This window comes from Periplaneta americana, chromosome 11 (assembly GCF_040183065.1).
Source record: "Periplaneta americana isolate PAMFEO1 chromosome 11, P.americana_PAMFEO1_priV1, whole genome shotgun sequence".
Lineage (NCBI taxonomy): Eukaryota > Metazoa > Arthropoda > Insecta > Blattodea > Blattidae > Periplaneta > Periplaneta americana.
The window spans coordinates 124,766,319-124,790,498 of record NC_091127.1 but is presented as its reverse complement, the minus strand read 5'-3'; positions in this window follow the sequence as shown (position 1 = coordinate 124,790,498).

The following is a 24,180-nucleotide window of genomic DNA, read 5'->3' as shown; positions in this document are numbered from 1 at the left end:
GAAAAATGGAATGATTACAAAAACGGTAAAATAACATTACGAGAGTACCTCATGCAACAAACCCAAAAGTACTAGATTTTGATAAATAAGACTTTGTAAAAATATATTCATAAAACATTTTAAATTCATATTCGAATTTATTTTAAATTCATATTCGAATTTATTTTAAATTAATTGTTTAAAGGTCTAGTAATGGAAATATTCTGTAAAGAACATTTTCAATCACATCCGGCTCACATCTTGTGTCTTGGCAGTCCAAAGTCTACAGTAAAATAATGGGGAAAATGTTGTTTCTTATCGACCCAAATACCCTTCACTACAATATTAATTTCATCCACACACGTCCTGTTTCAATCGCCCCGAAAGCTATGTGTTTCAGAGTATTCGCCCTAAAAGTCCTACAAGCGCCTGTTAAAAACCTGAATCCGCAGAAAACCTTAGTGTAGTCAGCCGATGTAAGTTGGAAAGCGACTAACTAGAGGGTAAGCGCAATAGATCTTCTAGGTCACAGTACTGGGTCGTAGTGCCCTACTCTCAAAATTCAATTAGAAGCCATAAAAATATATATATTTTCATTTTAAACCATTAATAATTTTTGTTTATGATAGTGCGTGAAGTTGAATTTCACCCACTGTTATCAGTGCCTGAAGTGAGCCTTTAAAACAGGGCTGGGCATCGGGAGCGGAATCAGTCTCTAAACGGGGACGCTTAATATTCATTAGTCACTCAATCAACGCTGCGCGTGTTCGGCGGGGAAGAAAGGGGATGAAGAGAAATCATATGGCTCCCCGTGAAAGAGTAGAATCCGCTCTTGCTGCCCAGCCCTGCTTTAAAACATTAGTGCGTAAAAAAGTAGTTAATCACTTTAGGCACCGCTATTCATTTTACGCACTGCCAAAGAAAATGTAACATTCAGTAAGAAATTAATGCAGCACCTCGATTTTCATTACATAGCCTAAATTTTAGACGTAACACAAATAAGTAACAAATTTAACATTCATATCTACGTTTTAGTTATTTTTCTGAAGTTACATGTAGTGCTCGTTGTAAAAAGATTTATCATTCAGCTGTTCCTAACAGCTTTGTTGATTATATACCGGTTTAGACGGCCATGAAATCATGAACATGAATAAAATAGGCTGTCATTCCATGAATACTTACTTCTTAATGGTTTTGAGTTTAGGTGGTCATCACATTGTGATCTTATAACCTCTCCAATGAAGTCTGGTTCCTTCCTATCACTTTATAAGCTTTCTTAGTACATCTTATATTAATGTTTAAGTCCTATTTAGGCCCTTAGTCTTTATCGATTTGCTACTTTGTCAATAAAATATCGATACTCGAAGTAATGTCTGAAAATAGAACAATCACAACTGACCTGTTTATATGAGTATGATGTGTTGTTATAATATATCAATATATATATTTTTTAATTTCAATTCGCTAATGAACAATACTAATGTTTTATTTCTGAATTAACTAAGATGAATGTTTTCCCTAATTGTCTCCTAAAATTTAAATATAAAAGGAAATAAGTAAATAAATAAATAAATATACATATAGATGAGTGGATAGAAATAAATAAATAAATAAATAAATAAATAAATAAATAAATAAATAAATAAATAAATAAATAAATAAGTAAACAAATAAACATATATAAAGAGTAGATAGATAGAAACAAATAAATAAATAGATAAATGAATGAATAAATAAATAAATTGATGAATAAATAAATAAATAAATAAACAGTTAAATAAATAAGTAAATATATAAATAAATAAATAAAGATAAATAAGTAAATAATAAAATAAATAAACATTTTAGAATGTTAAATTTAATAAAAATAATAAAATAAATGTAAATGCCAGAATTAAATACGCAGATAATCTTGCACGTAAAACAATATCCCTAAACGAATAAAAGAATTTAACATAGCGGAAACAATACAAACAAGCTAGAAGCCTGACTGATACAAAAAAACAAAATTAACGAGTCCGCGAAAGACAGAGGTTTTAATTGAAGTGTTTGTATTAATACTAGAAAGCTACGCCACTTGTCATCACCATCATCAATTCATTTGGGTCGGAAAACGTCCTCATTTTCTAACCTACATATCCAAATTTCACAGTCGTTCCGTCTAGATAGAAGAATTTCTAATGTTTAAAACGGGGTCGAATCAACACTGACCCCAATGTGACTCCAGTAACCCCATTCTTATGCGCGCGTGTAGCTGCTGCTTCATAATTTCACCACTAGATAGCGCTACTGCATGGATCGAGAAAGCTCGCGTTAATGTAACAATCTTCCGCCAGGAATCGCGTTGTCACTTAACATTCTAAAGTTTCTTTCTCAGTGTTTTAACGTAACCACCGACAGAGGGGAGGAGTATTCATAAAAATAGTACGTTATGAAGTTGGAAAAAGAATCGTAAAAAGAAACATTTTTGTGAGAAAAGGAAACACAATGAAAAAATTAAAATTGAAGAATTAACCACAACAGTCCAAAAGTACAAGATTACAACGGACGTAACATGAATGAGGAATGAAATTAAGACATACCAAAATAGTTTAAATCGAAGAATTAAACCAGAGCCTTCTTTAGTTACAAGCCGGGGCCATGCGTCGGCAACACTGTAATTAACTGTCACCCGGAGGCTGACCGTACAGTACACGTGTTTGTGCTAATGCCGATTTCCAATGTAAATTAATGTTACAATATAAGTGTGTGTCGATGGAATTATGTTTGCGGTCGTACCAAACGTTAATTGTTGATGTATTATAAACTAAATGCGTGTTGGTGATAAAAAACAAGAAATAAATGAAAATAAAATGGTTGCAGTCTTTGGGAATTTTTTACGGTTATGGATGACAAAATTGACTATTCTATTAAATATTAAATATTGTATAATCACATTTTTATATTCTTATTTGTGGTTTGTGTGTATCAGAATTCTAGTCAAATTGTTGGGTCTCGCCTGCTATATCAATAAAGTTACGCCGTTGGTTTTCAAAGTCATTGTAAACAGCTGTTTTGTGATCCCATAAATGTTGCAGTTTTGTTGAAGATTCGGAATGCCTGCTATACGTCAGAACTATCTATAATTTGTAGATGCATATAATCACTTTGTTGGTTTGGTCAATGTTACTTATGCCCCGCCCACTATAGAGACATAGGCCAATTTTACACATATTTAGTATAACTTGTTGCTTCTTTGACAGGTTAAATTTGGTTAGTTTAGGTTTTTGTTATAGCCTACCTTGCATATACGATTATAGCGCAACATTGGCAGTGATAAAAGTGAAATATTCGTTCAGTGGGCGTTGGATACTCTACATTCACCCTGTAGTTATATTTATTTAAAATTATATTTTAAAAAGTTTATGACAAATAATTTAGGATAATAGTATTGTTATGGTGACTGACCAGGTTCAAACTAAAACTGACTTCCTGGACATCTGAAATATTTATAGAAAAGCACGACATAATCACATGAAATTAAAATGCATATGATATCCTACACCTTTCATGTTAGAGGTGAAACAACATTAAGCGGCGAAACATTGTCAATTTACTAGCCACATAATGGTTAATTGATTGGAATAGGGTATTGCGAAAGTACGTCATTATTTTATTTATTTTTGGTACAAGTAACATTTCTTTAAGTATTTATTTATTTTCCCTTGTACCATCAATAAAAAAACAAGTATGTTTTTATTTATTCATTTATTTTTTTTTAATTATAAGTGTACTTGCTACGACACATAGGCACACAGCACTTTCTAGGCATCTGAAATATTTGTAAAAAAACACGATAGATAATCGCATAAGATAATATTAAAATATATTCTAAACCTTTCACATATGAAACACCATTAAGTCGCAAAACATTGACAATTTGCTAGCCACAAATTTGTGAACTGAATGGAACTTAAGAATACTGCGTAGGAACTTACGTCTTTATTGCATTATTGATTTTATTATTTTCGGTGCAAGGAATATCTTTTTTATTTATTTATTTACCTTCGTACTATCAATAAAAACATGTTTTTTTTGTAATTATTTTAAGTAGCATCCTTTGTATGTAAGTAGCCTACTTACGCCGTATTCTGAAGTATAGCTAATTGATTGCAATAAAACACTATTTTCGAACCCGTAATAATTTACATCACTTCTCTGAATCTTGATCTTACCTTGTGCATGAAGTAATATTGAAAAAATACGCGTTACGTATAACGAAAGCAATGAGCAAACACAATATCACTTTAAAATCTCCCGCCTCCACTCTGCGTTGCCAAACCTACCCATGCCCCGGCTTGTAACTAAAGAAGGGTCTGATTAAACACAACAATCCAATAGTCAAGAGACTACAATAAATGCAAACATAAACATACCAAATAACGTTCAATTGAAGAATTAAACACAATAATACAAAACTGCGAGGCTAAAATGGACGCAACATGAAACAGAAATGAAGATATATCGAATAATTTCTGTTGAAGAATTAAAGACAACAATGCAACAGTCAGAGATTATAATATATGCAACATAAAAGAGGAATGGAAATATGTCGAATAAATTTCAATTGAAGAATTAAACACTAGAATCCAACATCAGAGACTGCAATATATGCAAGATAAAAGAGGAATAGAAATAGAGACTACAATTTATGCAATTTAAAAGGGGAATGGAAACATACCGAATAAGTTTCGATTGAAGAATTAAACACACATTCCATCAGTCAGAGACTACAATTTATGCAATTTAAAAGAGGAATGGGAACGTACCGAATAAGTTTCAATTGAAGAATTAAACACAAGAATCCAGTACAGTAGAACCTCTATTATCCGTGGTAATGAAGGGGGTGGACTGAACGGTTAATCGAAAAAATCGGATAATCCATGCCATAAAAGATTTTCATAAATTAGGTGCATAATACTTTGGCCTACGATTTCGTAATTTCCTTCGTGGTCTTGTGTTTAATGTGCTATGTAGTGGATGAGTTCACTGAAAGTCCGGTTGTCAATAACGGGTTCTTAAGGGCGAAGGATTGATGGTTGATGTTTGTCTGAGGAAAGATAGGAATAGTAGAAGTCTCATGTTGTAGATTTACATACATTATACACTTTATTCTTGTTTTTTTTTTTCTTATTAAATCGCGTACAGTTGTAACGCCAGTCTCCTACTCTGAAGCAACATTATTCACAGTTTCTCCTCTCCCAAATCTCTCAATTATTTGTAATTTTTCTCTACAATTAACACATCACGTTTTCTTTTGGCAAATGTGGAAAACATAGATGTTATACAATACGGCCACTCGAATAGTAAGAATAAGGACAGAATGGTACAAGGGTTTGTGGAAGTTTTTGAGCTAATTACTTTGAAAGCAGTTACTGTAGTGACTATTCTACAAGTAGACTGACTATTTCTGTTGCCGACAGCGAAGCATTCCTATTACTTTCTGTGTAAGGGTAAAGGCTTGTATTCACTCTCTGTAGAAAAAATACGTACAAACATAACGTACAGTAGCTACTTCATATTTTTTTCTGCCGCAAAAAAGTCGGATAATCCGACAGTCGGTTAATAGGATGACGGATAATCGGGATTCTTCTGTAGTTAGAGACTACAATTTATGCAGTTTTAAAAGAGGAACACTTAGGAAGACTAGTGTCAAGATGAGACATTTTGAGACAACACATCTTAATAAGGGACAAACGCTTAGGAAATATAAAATTGATGGAAAATGTTATTTATTTTTGTTTCATCTTTATTGTCCTGCGCGACGGCACGTCTGTTAATGAAACAGAAATTCTCTTTGTATATCCACTCTCGTGAGGTACTTAGAGGCGGGTGTTGGCTTTTAAGGGAGGGGGGAAGGACGCGTTCAAGGGGCCCCTATCATCGAATTTAAAAGCCTGGCTGCTTCGGAGCCATAGTGCACGCTGAAATCAGAGAGACCCGAATCCACTGCTTTCAGCCATGGTAATTACTTGGCCTTTAACCCGGCATTTCCTGCAGGGCCAGTCTGCCTCAGCAGGTGCTTCTGCTCCCTGGGGTACTCAACAGGCTGCCTCGGCGGTCAACACGATTCTAGAACAAATGTATTTACAGCTTTTAATTGGGAATATCGATAGCAGATAGATGTATTTGGGATTGGTGTAATAGGGTACTCCCGTTTCGCCTAACAGTAGCCTATTTCACCACCACCACCACCACCACCACCACCACCACCACCACCACCACCACCACCACATTCTATTTTTCATTTATTTTTATTTTGTATTTTTCATTTATATCTATACTAGCTTAAATTACCCGGCGTTGCCCGGGCTTTAAATTTTGGTCTATTTCTAAATAAACTGTTTGTCAGACTTATCGGAGACCTCGGCAAGGGAACTATATAAAACCAAAACGAACCATATTTACTTATGTTTTCTCCTCCCTAGTGACGAATATTAAAGAAAGTGCCACTAATATCCAAAGAAACTGACTAATCGAAATAATTCCATCTCACCTATGAATAGAGTTTTAACAACATTAAGACCTTATGCTACAGGGATATTTAAGATATTTAACATTGTGATTGATGATAATATTTATCGTACCACGGCATTATGCATTATTAAACCTTTCTGCCCACAATATATTTAATTTCCTTCAAGGCCAAACTACAATCTGTAACGGATGGATTCTATCAAATACATGGATTTCAGGGTGTTTTGCAGCAACGGAGACTATACTCATCAGAATTCACTCTCCTGGAGAAGGCAATGTAGAACACTACCACAACAGAAAATCATATTTTTCTATAAACGGCCAAGTCATTAGTGACCATAACTTATTAATAAGAGACGGGTTAACAGTAACAGTAAAATAGGCTCTATATTATTATTGCAATATTATAATATTATCACAAATATTACTATAACTTATAATAATTGCTTAAAATCGAATGGCTATAATAGCAATACGTGGGATAAAAACATCTTCTTCTTTCGTTTTTCCAGTTAATATTGGCACTCATATTACGTTTCGCATGTGTTTTTGACACAAATTTTTGTTAGTGCATAATTTTGGTGAGTCAATATTTCGCAATAGTAGGTCTACTATGGCTATTCAATATTAAGTAAATTATGTGGTAGCAATCCTTGTAGTTTGAAAGAATTCTAGAATTCAATTGGATAAAACAGTCTGCTCACTACCTACAAAACTGCATCGAGGAATTCATAGTACGGTCCTGGACTGCGTAAAGATACTTATTGCATGAATTATCTAGTTTTAGCCTTCATGATGTGTAACAACAATGTAATTTAATTTCGTGTTAAAATTTCCAAGGCCTCGTGAAAGTCGATGTTGAATACAACAGACAATAATAAAGAACAACTGACTGTAGAAGATTTTGCATTTTAATATAATACATGAATATTTGATCTATTTATTTTTATTTTTTATATATTTCATTAATTTAACTTCCATTTGCACAATTTTAATGTATCCTATGTTTTTCTTCTGGTTATGAAGGTTAAATGTGCAAACTTTGGCACTTATCGCTCAAAGCGTGTAGATTTGTATAGAGAACATACACACACATACATACATACATACATACATACATACATACATACCCACATTCAATTTTATATATTAAGACTGTGTCTTTTATTTAGGTAATATTTATTTGTCTATTTTCTTTCTTTCTTTCTTTTTTTTTTTCATTTTTCATTTGTATTTACACTTGTATCTTGCATTTGTATCTGTTTCATCTTTTTTTCATGTTATCTCCAATTTTATGTTCTAAGCAAATGTTTGTACTGTCTGTTGTAATTGGGGCTTTGCCCTGTTAAAGAAATAACTACAGTAAATAAATAACTAAAAAACTGAAAAACTACAAAATAAATAAATAAATAAATAAATAAATAAATAAATAAATAAATAAATAAATAAATAAATAAATAAATAAATAAATAAATAAATAAATAAATAAGTAAATAAATATATAACTAAATAAAGAACTAAACAAATTAAAATAAAATAAATAAATAAATAAATAAATAAATAAATAAATAAATAAATAAATAAATAAATAAATAAATAAATAAATAAATAAATAAATAAATAAATAAATAAATAGTAAGCATCTAAGTACCATTTTCAAACTTCCTACAAAATAAGTCATAATCAGGGCGCGGATTTTGATTACATGTCATCGTTTTTTCTTTACACCCTTTGCAACGCCCCTAAAGATATAAATCCTGGATACGAGCTGCTGGTTACAGAAATGTGGAGATTTTACGTTATTTTTTGGTCATTTTTCGTTTTTATTTTGTATTTTTTTTTTTAATTTTGAGGACTTTATCGGTCATTTTTTTTTAAATTTTGTGTGATTTTTTAGTAATTTAAGCTAAATACGTCAATGAGGAACTAAAATTTCCCAATATAGAAAAACTCGCAGAATGAATACTAACACTGTCCCATTCAAATGCGGAATCTGAAAGGATTTTCTCGGTAGTCAGTGATGTCAAAAGGAAGACGGCTGCCTTCGAAAACAAAAGAGTTTAACTGCAGCTCCTTTGAAGTCACCAACGTCCATTTTAGTCTCCGCCATGAGATACGCTATGTTAGATATGGAGGAGATTTGATGAGTCATACATTTATCCTTCTCTTTATTTTATTGTAGTTAAACATTTAATTATAGCCTAATTAATTATTAATTGTAGCTCATACTGTAGGTTGTGAGAATATTTCTATTCGTGTGGGAAATTTTATACTTTTATATGGGAATACCATACAGTATTAGAGAATCTGGAGAGCTGTTAATTTAAGGTAGGATTTTGACTACTTATGTATAGGATTGTTTATTTTTAGGCGATTTTTCAGCATTTTAGATCATTTTCTAACATTTTTGGGTCATTTTATAGATCATTTTTAGAGTGGATAAGGAGAAGGATGGAGCGTGTAAAGAGGACAGATAGAATAAGAAACGAAGTTGTGTTGGAAAGAGTGGATGAAGAAAGAATGATGCTGAAACAGACCAGGAAGAGGAAAAGGAATTGGCTGGGTCACTGGCTGAGAAGAAACTGCCTACTGAAGGATACACTGGAAGGAATGGTGAACGAGAGAAGAGTTCGGGGCAGAAAAAGATGTCAGATGATAGACGACATGAAGATATATGGATCATATGAGGAGGCAAAGAGGAAGGCAGAAAATAGGAAAGACTGGAGAACGCTGGGTTTGCAATGGAAGACCTACCCTTGGGTAGAACATTATGTATATAATATAATATAATATAATATAATATAATATAATATAATATAATATAATATAATATAATATAATATAATATAATATAATATAATACACGGGGTAAAACCCGGATCTTCCAGTTGCAGCCAGCTGCTGTAAATGCAATAATAGTGTAGTTCATTTATAGGGTGCTTTATGGTTTGAATCTAATGGTTTCTTGCTTAATCAAGAAAAAACTATCAACATAACTTTTAGCCTAAATTATCTAATAAATAAGGACAATAGACTCAACTATACAACATTTCTAGGACTTTTTATAGATTCCAGTTTAACATGGGATGAACACATCGAATACATATGCACAAAGCTATCAAGAGTTTTATATTTGTTAAAGAAATTAACAACGTGTGTTTCTCAAAATTATTTAAGATGTGCCTACTTTTCTTTCTTTCAGTCGATAATCCGATATGCCCTAATTTTCTGGGTAAATGGAACCAAAATTGGAAGTGTCTTGATTTTGCAAAAGAAAGCATTAGAATTTTATGTAAATCAAACTATCTGGAACATTGTTGACCACTTTTCAGACAATCACGGATTTTAACAATCATAAATTTGTATATATACGATCTAGTGCTTTACACTCAACAAAATATCGACAATTACTCATTAGTGGCCAATATACATGATCATGTAATAAGAAACAGTGAACAAATTAATATTCCATATTGTAGATTACACAAGAGCAACACAAACGTTTCAGTTATGGGGATGAAATTATATAATAAGCTCCCCAGTCAATATTATAAATTACCAATCAATAGCTTCAAAACTAGATTTCACAATTGGTTATTAAATAATCCTTTTTATTCTGTTGCTGAGTTTTTCAACACAAACTTGTATGAAATTGTTCTTTAATAAATACGTTTAATTGTAAATAGTTACAATTAATACATTAAGGGTGAACTGTTTTCTTTAATTTAAAGTAAAGGTTTGGGAGTTGTTTTCTATTCTCACTGGAAGAAAGGTAATTCGTGGATCTCAACCAAAAAGGGACTTTCGAGCAGTCAGTGGACGCAAGCCATTAAGATCAACTGTAATACAATACCTGTACGTACTCTCCCTGGTAGAACTCTTGACTCAACCCGTTGCAGAAGCTGCGACGAGCAAAAAAACTCTTCCTCACGTCTTGGATTTCTGCCATCATGGAGAATTGCTCCGAATCAACAGATATAATACAATCCGTCAGAATGCTTCCTATGAGGTTTATGAGGAGGTTGGTTGCGTCTCTTCTGATGGCTCTACTAGACGTGCTAATTGATCGGCAGAAGGATAAGGGTGTCATTCTTGATCCCACAATCCATTTCGAGATGCACGAGCAACAGCCACAAGAGGTGTGTCGTGAATAACAAGTCATATATGAGCCTTGTTGTCAGCATCTTGGAGCACAATACCACATCACACATTGGACAGTTTTTGGGCTCATGTTCGGTGCCCGTGGCACGATCCCACGAGAAACTTTAAATCAACTTAAACAATTTAAAATTTCTGATGCAACGATTGATGCCATAGGATCTCATGTGTTAAAATTATCCTCAGCTATAATTAGTAATCATTTGTACCCAACAAACTTTTATTGTAAATGATTTCCTTTGTTTTCATATCATTTATCTTAATGTTTTCTTTTTCCTTTCAAATTGTCACATAATTGGTTTTCATGATTATTCTTTATGGATTGATTAGTAGGCCGATCTATTCGAACCCTTATTTAAGGCGGCTTTTTTTTATTAAATTCATATTATTTCATGTTTACATTGTAGTATTTAAATTTTACTGTTTATTTTATTAGTGTTTTGTAAAATGTATTATATGTTTTTCAATGTATTCTGACGAAGCCTAAAACTGTATGTGTAATAGCCAAAATAAATTGAATTTAATTATCACAGACTACAAATTTTTCTATCAAGATAGAGACAAACTAACTGAATAAATCAATACGAACCAGACATAAATTACAGAAGTTGAGGAAAGGAAAATCAATATCTTAACCAATCTAGTTTCGATTGGATTCAAGTGGAGGCTCTCGACAGCGGTTACAGAATATATGGAAAATTGTAAGTTGATAGAGGTCTAGTACAACAGACCATTCCAAGTGGGCAGCCACAGGGATTCCCCGTGGCTGCCCTGGGTGTACATGGGCCGTGCCGAGCCCCGGAGAGAGACAGCGAGTGAGTGGGAAAGAGACGGAATACCGATCGCTGAGAGGAAGGCCAGGCCGTCTGGAATATTGTAATATCTAGGGACCGGATTTTTATGTAAAACTAGCCGTACCCGTGCGCTCCGCTGCACCCGCTAGAAATAAATATAAAGTGATTACATAATTAAAATAGGACGTTTAATCCAGGGAACATTCGTGTTTGATAGAAGGATAAATCGTTTAATATGTTAAATTTAAATTGCATCCAAATAATTAAAACGCGATAATTTTGGTCCAGAGACAGTCATTTGGTGCAATGACAATTCCTTTAACCTGTTTCTTAATTTTTATTACATGCAACCATAGTTTAATGAAGATTGACATCATTTAGATTTAATGTGTATATTTTATTTTACTTGTTATAGGTTTCCATTGAATTATGGCAATAACTTAACTTTAACCCTTGTTTTCTACGTATTCAGTAAATGGCGCTTGGCCCACTATGGTTGTGAACCCTTCAAATAACTTAAATTATATTATATAATATTACATATTAGGCCTATATTATATTATATTATATTATGTTATATTATATTATATTATATTATATATTATATTATATTATATTATATTATATCAGAAGTTACTGTAATAACAATATAGCATTATGTCCATCTAGAGAACCTACACTTTCCAATGGTGAAATAATATTTAATGATACAAATCGGTTAATTTAGCTTCCGATAATACTTCACATAAACACAGAAACATTCTCTGTAGGCTATCTTTCATAGCTTTCGATTGTTGCTGTCCAAGGCCCCTTATAGACGAAGTCATTTTTATCTTATTTCATTGCAAGGCCTTAGATGGCAGTTATTTTAATTTTAAAACTCATTTATCTCATTAAATATCAGTCCTATCAAAATTTTTCAAGGGATAAAACTTATCGAAAATTATTTTTAAAGAAACTTTTGTTATGTAACATTTTTCACAAAAATCAATAATAAGTGAGATATTTCGATTTATTTAATTCAGACTCCCTTATAACCCTCCTTTTAAATAATGCATTTTGAATGCCATATAGCCTAAAATCTAAGTTACAACGAACTTAATTTATATTCCAATTTTAATCGAAATCCGTTCAGCCATTGTCGCGTGAAAAGGTAACAAACATACAGACAGACAGACAGACAGACAGACATACAAAGAAAAATTTCAAAAAAGCGATTTTCGATTTCAGAGTGGTTAATTATATATGTTAGGACCAATTATTTAAGGGAAAATCGAAAATTACCAGAAAAATTTCGGCTACAGATTTATTATTAATATAGATGAAAGTGTGAAATATGTACATACTCGTATTTATGTAAGAAAAATAAGCCGAATATGTACCAAAATATGTAAAATCATGAAAATATTTAGGCCTAATATGAATATCTGGCAGGTATAGGATAGGTAGACTCTTCAGTTGTGATTTCATAGAGCACCCAATTTTTTATCCCACACTCGACACATTATTATTTTTCCATCTGTAGTGAAATAAGCTTTCATCGCAATCCACGATTTCATTTTTGTCGTTAGGGTTGAAGATACAGGGGCCATTTTAGTTAGTTAAAAGCAGTAGATAAACTCAATTGCACTTTATACTGTAAGTACTAAAACTAGAGAACTGAGTGAAATGAATGACACAACGCTTTATTGGATTAGGAGATAATAAGAGATATGGGACACATGCATTTTAGCTGCTCCCTGAAGGAAACAAAGTACCTACTAATACCTCAAACTATAGGCATTTACAAACTGTTGTTTGAAAAGTGACATTCCTGTCTCATTCAGAAGGGTAGGATTATTCCAGCCGAGAACCATAGTTTTTAATTCGTCGGAAAATCCCATTTCCGTATAGGTCTACTAAATTTAAAGTAAAGAGATCAAGCAATAACCTGAAAAGCTATTTAATTTTATCTTTGAACAACTTTCCAGTTTGTTCCTTTACTCCAGCTTCTTTTAAAAATTCGGCTAATTTATTGCGGCTCATGCCAGACTTGACACGGGTTTCACCTGGAAGGATTAGGTAGAGGGTGGGTAAGGTTGCAAATTGCATGGGAACGGCTTGTTAAGACGTGTGTAGAACAATTATACTTCGAGACAAATCATGTCGTCCTCGTCCCACTCCACTACATGAAGGCAACGCTGCTTTCTGAGTTATTTTTACAATACAAGGTAGTTGTATGAGAAAGGTTGCCTTTTGTTCGCTCATATTAACAGTGAGCGGTATGGGGTGAGTGCCTCTACTACTTCCTGGAGCTAAAGACGTTATGTTTCTCCCGAAATATATCCCTTCTTGGGTAGGTAAAAAGGTTTTTTAAATCTGTGTAGTTCAAATTGTAAACTTCCCCAGCAGAAGTTTTTTTTTTTTTTTTTTTTTTTTCCTTTTAGAGAAGTAGAAATGAATAAAATCCCTAAATATGTAGATTTATGTAATACCAAGCCATAATATGTTATGTAGGGTAAATATGTAAAAATATGTAGTATCAAATTTTAATATATTAATGGTAATTACAAGATTCGCAAAGATTTGTCATTTATATACGGTTAGGTCGAAAGGAATATAATATGTAATTACATAAAAATCCGGTCCCTAGTAATATCTATCTTTCAAAATTGTGTGACATTGAAGCCTTATCAGTCCTCTTTGTAATTTGACAGGAGCCTGCTCAACATTGACAGAAAAGAGCGTCATAAAAATGTTCACCAAGTTCCTGCACGCGGCGAGAGATTGTTTTGTGGAGAGAGACTAATTTAGTCGAATAACGTCACCAGGGAAGAACATAACATCTCTGAAGTTGAAATAATGCACTCCTTAACAAACATTCCATCCGTAAAAGGCCGGCTACTTTTGGTGATATTCAGGGCAACAACATAGCTTGCATGGACAGCTCTTTCGGAACTTGGCTCGCTCAACGTGCTGCGAAAGAAAGGGAAAATGAATTTTTAATTGTATTGTCATATACAAAAAATAAATACATAGTTAAACGGACAGAAAATCCTTTAACAGTTTAACAAACGTTTTTATAATAATTCTCATACTTCGTTGACTACTGTTCAAAATAAATTTACTATAACCTAACCATTAATTGAATTATATTGCCCTTAGAGTACTTAATTAGTTGAAATGATATTTACCTCGTCGTAAGAAGACTGCATTTCGGCCTTTATTTTCGTTGCTAGGCCTATTGCCTTCTTTTCTTCGCAGATAATATGAGCGTGGGTATCAGAATGTTTAACTTCAAAGTGACTCTTAGGGCTGATTGCATAAACCATTTAATCTTAGATCAGAGGTTAAATTGATCCTCGTTCTAGCTGAACTTGGAATTTTGTGTTGTATAAAGTCTAATCTGAGATTAATTTGTCTTAAACTAAAGTCAACTTTGACTGAAGAAATTTCTCCGATTAAATTAGATGATCCAAGTTCAGTTATTTCTTTTCTGTTTGAAGTATACGAGTGGCAGATTGTGCAAAAAGAATAACCAATATTATTATTATTAATATATATATGGTAGATACATTTATATATATATATATATATATATATATATAGCCTATATATATATTTTTTCAATTTCTTGCCTTAATATACAAACATTTTATAAGGTTTTATCGTGTTCAGCAGTATCAAATAACATATTATGTTTATAACAACCATTAATTATTAATGGATATGATAGGTACATTCATAAATTTTCAATTAACTGTATTACTAAACGAAAATTGTCGTTTTATAAAGCTTTATTATGTTTAGCAGTATCAAACACCATAACATGATAACAATTTGGAGAACAGTCAACCTTCTTCTTATTGTCCGCCATTATTTACATTGCACAAAACAAACCAGTGTCTCCAACAGAGTGTGCGGAAAGTCGCCAAAAAGTAGCTGGAAATTCGCTAGATTTCTTATTATCAACAAAGAAAGATTAAATTTTGTCACTGTGAGGTGCTAAAAAGGTCGCAAAATCCCTATTTAAGCAATATAAAAGTTAAAAGAAATTGTCGTCGAAAAAGAGATAAAGTCGCTAAATTGGCTTCACTGAACAAACCTGCACAACATGGCCCGTGCATCACATACTTCACCTGTTTATGCGATGTTGCCAAGTCCTTTTCACGTGAACTTAGATTGCATTTGAACCTAGGTAATTTGATCGCAGAAAAGTTTTATACAATAGAAGTGTCTGAACTCGGTTCACTTTCCGATCTTCGATCAAAATTGATCTTTAATCAGAGAGTTTTATACAATTGGGCCTTAATGTTGTACTTTCTGCCCTGCTTTAATATGACATATTAAACATTGAACATTGCTGTCGTCAGATTAGACAAGAAACAAGCCCTCCCAAGAGGGGTTAAATCCTGAACCCCAGGTGGCCCGGGTTCGAATCCCGGTCGGGACAAGTTACCTGGTTGAGGTTTTTTCCGGGGTTTTCCCTCAACCCAATACGAGCAAATGCCGGGTAACTTTCGGTGCTGAACCCCGGACTCATTTCACCGGCATTATCACCGTCATTTCATTCAGACGCTAAATAACCTAGATGTTGATACAGCGTCGTAAAATAACCCAATAAAAAAAACCTCAAACGCTGTGTTGGAATGGTCTGTAGTACTGTACAACGAATTGAACTGTGGCTATGGAAGCATTCTCTCCTAAAGCGGACTTCAGTAATACAAGTGCATGATCAGTGTTATTCGTGTTTACAGTCATTTTATCAGATTTCAGTGTCTCATAAATATCACAGGCAAATGACTCACTTTCAACTGCTACTTATCATAATACCTCTCTTTCTCAGTATTTTTCTCTTTAATATTGGACGTCATCGTCGACATCATCCACTTCATATTTATTTTTATTTAAACGCTGTCTCATCCGCTTCCAAATAGGCTAATGCACTCAACATAATATTCCTTATCACATCCTTATCCTATTTTCTCAAATCTGCTTGATATATTTTAGATTATCCTCACGATTTTGAATTGAATTAAATTTAAAGACTGAGCTCTACGATCCAGCACTGCGAGCTATTGGGCTGACCCTCAAGCTAGGCACAGATTCAAATCCACACCTGCTGGCAACACTAAGGTTCAGTGCGTAACTAGGTTTCGAGTAGAGACCGGCAAATCAGACAAGACTCACGCCCGTACCTGCTTGCCGTCAGGCTTGGGTTCCGGTGACGCTACAAAGCAAGTTAACTTCTAAGACTGAACCCATTGAGCCCGGGTTTTATAGGTTCAGTCCAGGCGGGACCCAAGAAAGCCTGCCTGTTTGCTCGTATTATAAGGTAGAGTGACTTGCATTCACGGAAGCCAGTCTGCGCTGATTAAGATGAAAAAGTGCTAGTTTTAAATCTAAGTTCGTTCGCTATTTAGTCACTCCAAAAAATATTTATCCTTTAGTCCAACACGGCAGAAATTCTTGATTAAAGAAACACAGTTTTACGATTTATTGCGCCACAGAATTCATGAAATAATAAGACAATATTATACATTTCATATTCCTGCAAAGTGTATCTGACTGAACAAAATAGTAACATTTCGTAACTTTTGACTAGTTGAGAGGAGAGGAGAGGAGAGGAGAGGAGAGGAGAGGAGAGGAGAGGAGAGGAGAGGAGAGGAGAAGAGAAGAGAAGAGAAGAGAAGAGAAGAGAAGAGAAGAGAAGAGAAGAGAAGAGAAGAGAAGAGAAGAGAAGAGAAGAGAAGAGAAGAGAATATAGAAAACAATTCCATTTTAACTTTTTCCTTATCAACAATTAAAAGCCTCATGAATACCTGTAAAATGTATAAAAGTTTTTCGTTCTTCAGAATATTGATTTGCTATTTAACTTCTGAGGGACAGATTTCTTTTTATTTATGAAGCTGAAAGTTTGAATGGTTTGCATTAAATTTATATTACTACGATGAAATGGAAAGTGCAAGTAATTTATAATAACTGTTGGCATTTAATGGATATTATGATGACGAGAAATAGTTTTCTTTGTCTTTATTAATGGTACGTTTCAGAAGACAACAAATTAAGTTTTCAGTAGTTTGTCTGTATCTATAGGCATCTTGTCAGGTTTGAATGATTTGGTTCATATTTATCATACATCTGAAAGCAACACAGTCTGGCGCAGGTCGGCGGAACCCAACAGTCCTTTCGGGTCACTCTTAGGACTGTTTGGGAGTCACGTGCAACCACACTGCCTGCCTGCTTGTGAGGGAAGGTTGCAGGCGGGCGAACGATACGAAGCGTAAGTCCGCTCACGGACGTAAACAGTCATGGGCAAGCCTGATAGACATTTTGCCTGTCTCTAGTTTCGAGTAACGGAATGGAGAGATGTTGACGGAATGATATAGAAGCCTAATATGGTGAAACGAAATGAAAAATCCCAAACTTAATCGGGAGTTGAACCCGGACAGTTCTCTCATTTGCCTCCTAATATTCAACATGTTATTCCTTATCAATTTCCTTATCTTCAATTCTTCGATATGCTTGATATAGGCTACGAACGTATGAAGTGTCTACAAATGATTGAAGTTTTTTCCATGATTGTTTAATGGTCGTATTATTAGAAGGTTATGGTTATCGCGTTTTGTGTTTTGTAATACGTATCTCTCAAAGTTTTATTTTAATTCCCTGGCAAGCATGTTTCCGACTGCAGCCGCGAATGCGCAAGAGTTGTAGGATGGAGACAAACATTGAGAAAGCTTCTCCATTGTTCTATATACACTTTTAACAACTTTGCTATAACAATGTTTCATAGGTTACCATAAAAGGCATATGATGCAAGTTATATACATTTTAAATCTGTTTTGTACAACTGGTTAATCAACCATCCATTCTATAGTATTAGTGAATTTATTCGCAATTTATAAGCTGCATTGCTCTGTATTATTACAATTATGATTAGTATTGGTTATTATTACCAGTATTGTTATTTCATTTGTATTGTTGTTTTAATCTGTTTTTATATTTTATGTCAAATATTATTTTATATCTCTTGTAATTTAGTATATTTTATGTCTATTGCAACAAACTGTTGCTCATGACATTAATAAACGATTGATTGATTCATTGATTGATTGATAACACTTATATATCACTGATTAACTTTTAAACTTCTTTACTGTGTTAATTTTTATGAATTTACCTGGCTGACTAGTTTCTAAGTTTTGTCTTCATTGTCCAAAGCCTTGTGGAGATTCCGCGCTATCTTCTGGTTCCCTGTTGTGGTGGGGTGTGTTCATGATTGTGTCGAAAAGGGTGTGTGTTTTGAAATTGAGTTGAATGTTCCTAAAGTTTCCTGGAGCCAAGACTTTTATGATTCCAGGAAGGAAGGACAGTTGCAGATTGGAGATTGGATGGATAGAAGACTATGGCTAGTAGAAATCGAAAGATATCATCAACATTAGATAACTGATGTGCATATTATTATTATTATTATTATTATTATTATTATTATTATTATTATTATTATTATTATTATCAGCGCTTTTTTTCAACCGGAACGCTTTCCGGTAAGCTTTTTGCCATCACAAATTCCAACGAGATATATTTTATAAGCGAACTTGAAAATTAAAATTTCTACCACTGCCGAGTCCAAGAGTTTACATTTTCTCATTATTATCGTTGGTGCAAAAGTAACTCATGCAATCTAGTGCTGCCATCTTCCGTTATTGATCCTGAAACTATAGCTCGAAATAGCAAAATTTCTGTTATGCTTAAAATCTTATTGTTTCGAACTTATTGTAATATAAGGTATGTAGGCCTAATATTTTTAAACCTACGTTTTTGTTGTATAATGTGATCGAGTGATAGAGTTCCGGTAAACGTTTTTCCAGAAAAAAGCACTGATAATAATAATAATAATAATAATAATAATAATAATAATAATAATAATTATTATTATTATTATTATTATTATTATTATACACAACACAGAACTGCATGCATTGTATTCTTCACCTAACATAATTAGGAACATTAAATGCAGACGTTTGAGATGGGCCGAGCATGTGGCACGTATGGGCGAATCCAGAAATGCATATAGAGTGTTAGTTGGGAGGCCGGAGGGGAAAAATACCTTTGGGGAGACCGAGACGTAGATGGGAGGATAATATTAAAATGGATTTGAGAGAGGTGGGAAATGATGATGGAGATTGGATTAATCTTGCTCAGGATAGGGACCAATGGCGGGCTTATGTGAGGGCGGCAATGAACCTCCGGGTTTCTTAAAAGCCAGTAAGTAAGTAAGTATTATTATTATTATTATTGTTATTATTATAATCATTATTGCTTTTTTGTTATATTCTTTATGCTGAACTGTAATCGGCCTCTGGCTGTTGTACAGTACATTAAATATAAATAGATAAATAAATACAATAAAAGAACAAATAAATAAATAATTATTATTACTATTACTACCACCACTACTATTATTATGAGTAGTAGTAGTTGATACAGCGTCGTTAAATAACCAAGTAAAAAAATTCTCTTTTTTTTTCATAAAATTTGTAGTTATTCTGTCAGTGCTTAGTAGGGCAGAATAACGTGTTCGAACCCAGTACCATGACTTCCACGCATCTTGATCAAACTCTTGACAATAATTGAAGTATACATCACGCAATAGTAAGATTACTGAAATGGGCAGTTGAAGAGCCTTCCGTGAAGATGAGGTGGTATGTCTGGTTGTGTGGGGACTTTTAAAACTTTTTTTTAATTCGTCCCAACCGTTACGGACAAGGGTAAGGGATGGGGTTACTCTAGCTTGACACAGCCTTGTGACTCGTTAGGCGAGTTGCTTTGCTATACGTAACAAAAGAAAACAAAGTGTTGTGGGATATAGGACATGCGGTCGTGTGCCATGTTGGAAATGTATGCTAAGAGATTCAGACGGGTCGCCATTTATTGTTTGGAGGAAGTCGCTCGAGATATGGGGCAGTGATCGGTCAGGCATGACACTTCAACCTCGATTGTAAACCTCTCGAAGAAGATTGCTCATCTTCCTGCGCTTTCAGAAACTTGCATTTTCACTGTGATTTCTCCACTTCATGATTTTATTCTTTCGCCAAGGTGTTTGATACAGCCACTCCCACCCTTCATGTTTTAATAACTTAAGGATTTTTAATTGGTTATTTAACGACACTGTGCCAACTATTAGGTTTTTTTTTAGCGTCGATGGAATTGATGATGGCGAGATGAGGCTGAGGATTCGCGATAAATTATCTGACATTAGCCTTACGGTTTGGAAAAACCTCGGGAAAAATTCAACCAGGTAATCAACCCAACCAGGAATCGAATCCATGTCCGAACGTAACTGTGGATCGATAGACAAGCGCCTCAACCGATTGAGCTACGCCAGTGGTCGCTTAAGAATTTTTGCACAGATCTTGCGATTAGTTTTTCATATGAATTATGACGAAGTTTCTAATGTCTTAGTTACCTCTCTCATGTTCTAACATTGCAGGGCAATAATACATACATACCTACATACATACATACATACATACATACATACATACATACATACAGTCCGCCTCGATGGCCTTCTGTGCCCGAGGTTGTGGGTTCGACCCCGGCCCAGGTCGATGGCATTTAAGTGTGCTTAAATGCGACAGGCTCATGTCAGTAGATTTACTGGCAAGTAAAAGAACTCCTGCGGGACAAAATTCCGGTACACCGACGACTCTGATATAACCTAGGCAGTTGCGAGCGTCGTTATATAAAACATAATATTTACATACATACATACGTACCTACGTACATACATACATACATACATACATACATACATACATACATACATACATACATACATACATAAGAGCGTTCCACATCACAGGACGTACACTAATGCTGAAAAGTATTTTGCAGAATGCATATGTCACACTTACAAAGGGTAAGTATTGAATAGAAGAAAAATGACAGTGGATAATTGAAAAGTATGTATTTCTAATCCATTCAGTATGAAAATAGCCTACATTTAGTTTAAACAGAGTTATCTTGCGTAAAAAATAATTGAAAATTTTTCTGGATCAAAAGTAATTTGTAAATGCAAGTATGTAATAATAAAACAAAAATATTGTGGTCGCTGAGAAAAAAAATGGATAAAATAAAAACACCGTAAAATATTTACTATTGAACTTTATCTGTTGAAACTTTGTGCATACAACAATGAAAGATGAGAGATTCCTTACAGCTCAACATGACCCCCATTGCGCACCCTGCACAAATCATAACGGTGATGCAATTCAGCCCATGTCCGTTGTAACATAAGAGGGATGACTTTTTGAAAAGTTTGAGTAATTTTTACTCTCAGATCATCGATGTTCCTGGATTTCTGTGAATAGACAATGTCTTTAATAAAACCCTACACGAAGAAGTCAAGAGGGGCTAGATCTGGGGAGTTTGGGGACCAAGCCAAGAGATAGCTGCTTCTCGTACTCGGTTTCGCCTGCGACTTCCTGCATGTTTATTTTTATTTTTTTTTTTTTTAACACAGAACCTGTTTCTATAAATGTTCGATACCACAACATTATGGAATCGTATTTAGGTACATTACGCAAACCATACTCACGTCGAAATTCCGTTTGAACTCTTTTAACACTCTCAAATTTAGCATACCAAAAACACATTGTGCCCGCTGTTGATTTGTTGTAGCCATTTCAATCATCTACGATTTTCATTTGTCCTTTCAGATTATATGGAAACTCCCATCTTTTAATCATAATATAACCAGCAAGATTTTTTTCCTACTATCATAATAGCTTTATAGGCCTAATAATAATTTAATATTATCCATACCCAAACGGATCGTACTGTGTACACCATAATGTTGCAGGTCGCTTGAAGGCTTTAGATAAACAAACGCAGGACTCTATTAATGACAGAGGCAACTCTCCTCTCTTAGGCGGAGTTATGGGGGGGCATGGAGGAGCACTGCCCCCCCCCAAACTTGGCCGAACTCTTTTTTTTTTTCTATTGACGTTAGAAAATATTGAATTCAAAAGATCTTTCTTAGTTTTGTTTATGATTAAGTTTCTGTTCTTAAATTGACGACCATGTGTCTGGACTATAATATTTATTTTAAATTTCTGAATGTATAAGAATTTCTATACCTCATTTAAGGAATGGAATCACTGTAATGTTTTTCGTAACAGCCTGTACTGATGTGTTAGAACTCTACAGGCGTTCAACCTGCCACTTGGAGAAATATGAATAACATACTGCACAACAATGCAGAAAAAAAGAAAAGTGATCCCAGTATAATGTATAAACTTAAAGATGAGATTAAATAAAATAATAATTAGAATTTACATTTCATATGATATCTTGCTTTTTTAGACAAACAGATAAAGTAAATGTAAAATTGGTCCACCGCTTTGAAGTAATGGTTAGCATGTCTGGCCATGAAACGAGCGGGCCCAGGTTCAAATCCTGATTGGGACAAGTTATTTGATTGGGGTTTTTCCTCAACCAATTGAAGCAGAATTGTTGGGTAATTTTCGGTGTTGGACCTCGGACTCATTTCGTCATCATTAATTCACACATCATCCATACAATAGCCTGGGTTAAGTTCACGGTACGGCGTGCTGTACTTGTACAAGAGCGCAGCCATTCGGTTACCCAACCATTCACAGAATAGCAGTGGTAAGCACAGTAAGTTTCGGGCTGCAGTATAATCCTTCGGGTACCTCCTCCGTAAAAGAGGACCCCCCCCCTTTTACTTTATTACAATACCTTTATTAAATGATCATATTCTGGTATACTGTACCAAGGTCAAGCTACAGGGACTTCATTTTATTTTTACTTCAATTTTTATTGTACCTGCGTTTTTGAATGTACTTCACTCCCACCCCTTCTACTAATGAAGTTCAACCGTCCTCCACACAGATTCAAGACCGCATATACAGTCATAGTAGCCTTACGGTCATAGTAAACAGTACGTTCCAAAAATATGTTCGCGTTTTCCAGTGACGAAAGACCTTTCAATATTGAATCATTTTCGCACAGGTATTGTCGTCCATTTGCCTACGTCGTATCCCGGTTTCCCCCACCAGATTTTATCCGCCAGCTAGTGGCTGGGCTGTCTTAGCTCTTTTCTGAGAACATTAATTTCTGTTAGGAATTGGACGTCTACGTAATATTATACAACTGTTTAAAATAACTTAAATAAGAGGGCCTCGTTAAGTAATTAACTGTCACGTGATTTCCTCCCTTTCTACGACACTATGACATAACCACTTGGACGGACAGTAGACAGTATGTCTGAGTAATTTTATCTTTTCGGATCGGGCAGAAGTGAAGATTGAATTTACAGTACGTAAGGTACTCTTTTATTGAGAAGGTACAGAATTATTTCAACATGAGTTACTAGTACGAAGGACGAAACTGGTAATTGGGATTAGGTACAATAGTCTATAGTGCAATAATATGCACAAAAGAACTGAAGCCTGTATCGAAATGAACGGCCACCATTTTAAAAAATGTGTTTAAATATCCAAATTATGATTATTTTTCAATTTAACTTCATTCTCTATATTGTACACTAATGTGCAGGCAGTACACAGTATAATATACACTGCATAATGAATACGTCCACATGGACAGCTCAGTTCGTGAGTAAAAACACTCATTGTTAATACTGTATTGTATTAAACAAAAACCTAATGAAAATGATCAAACTCAAAAGCGCCATATTTCCTAGTTTACGTAAATGGAT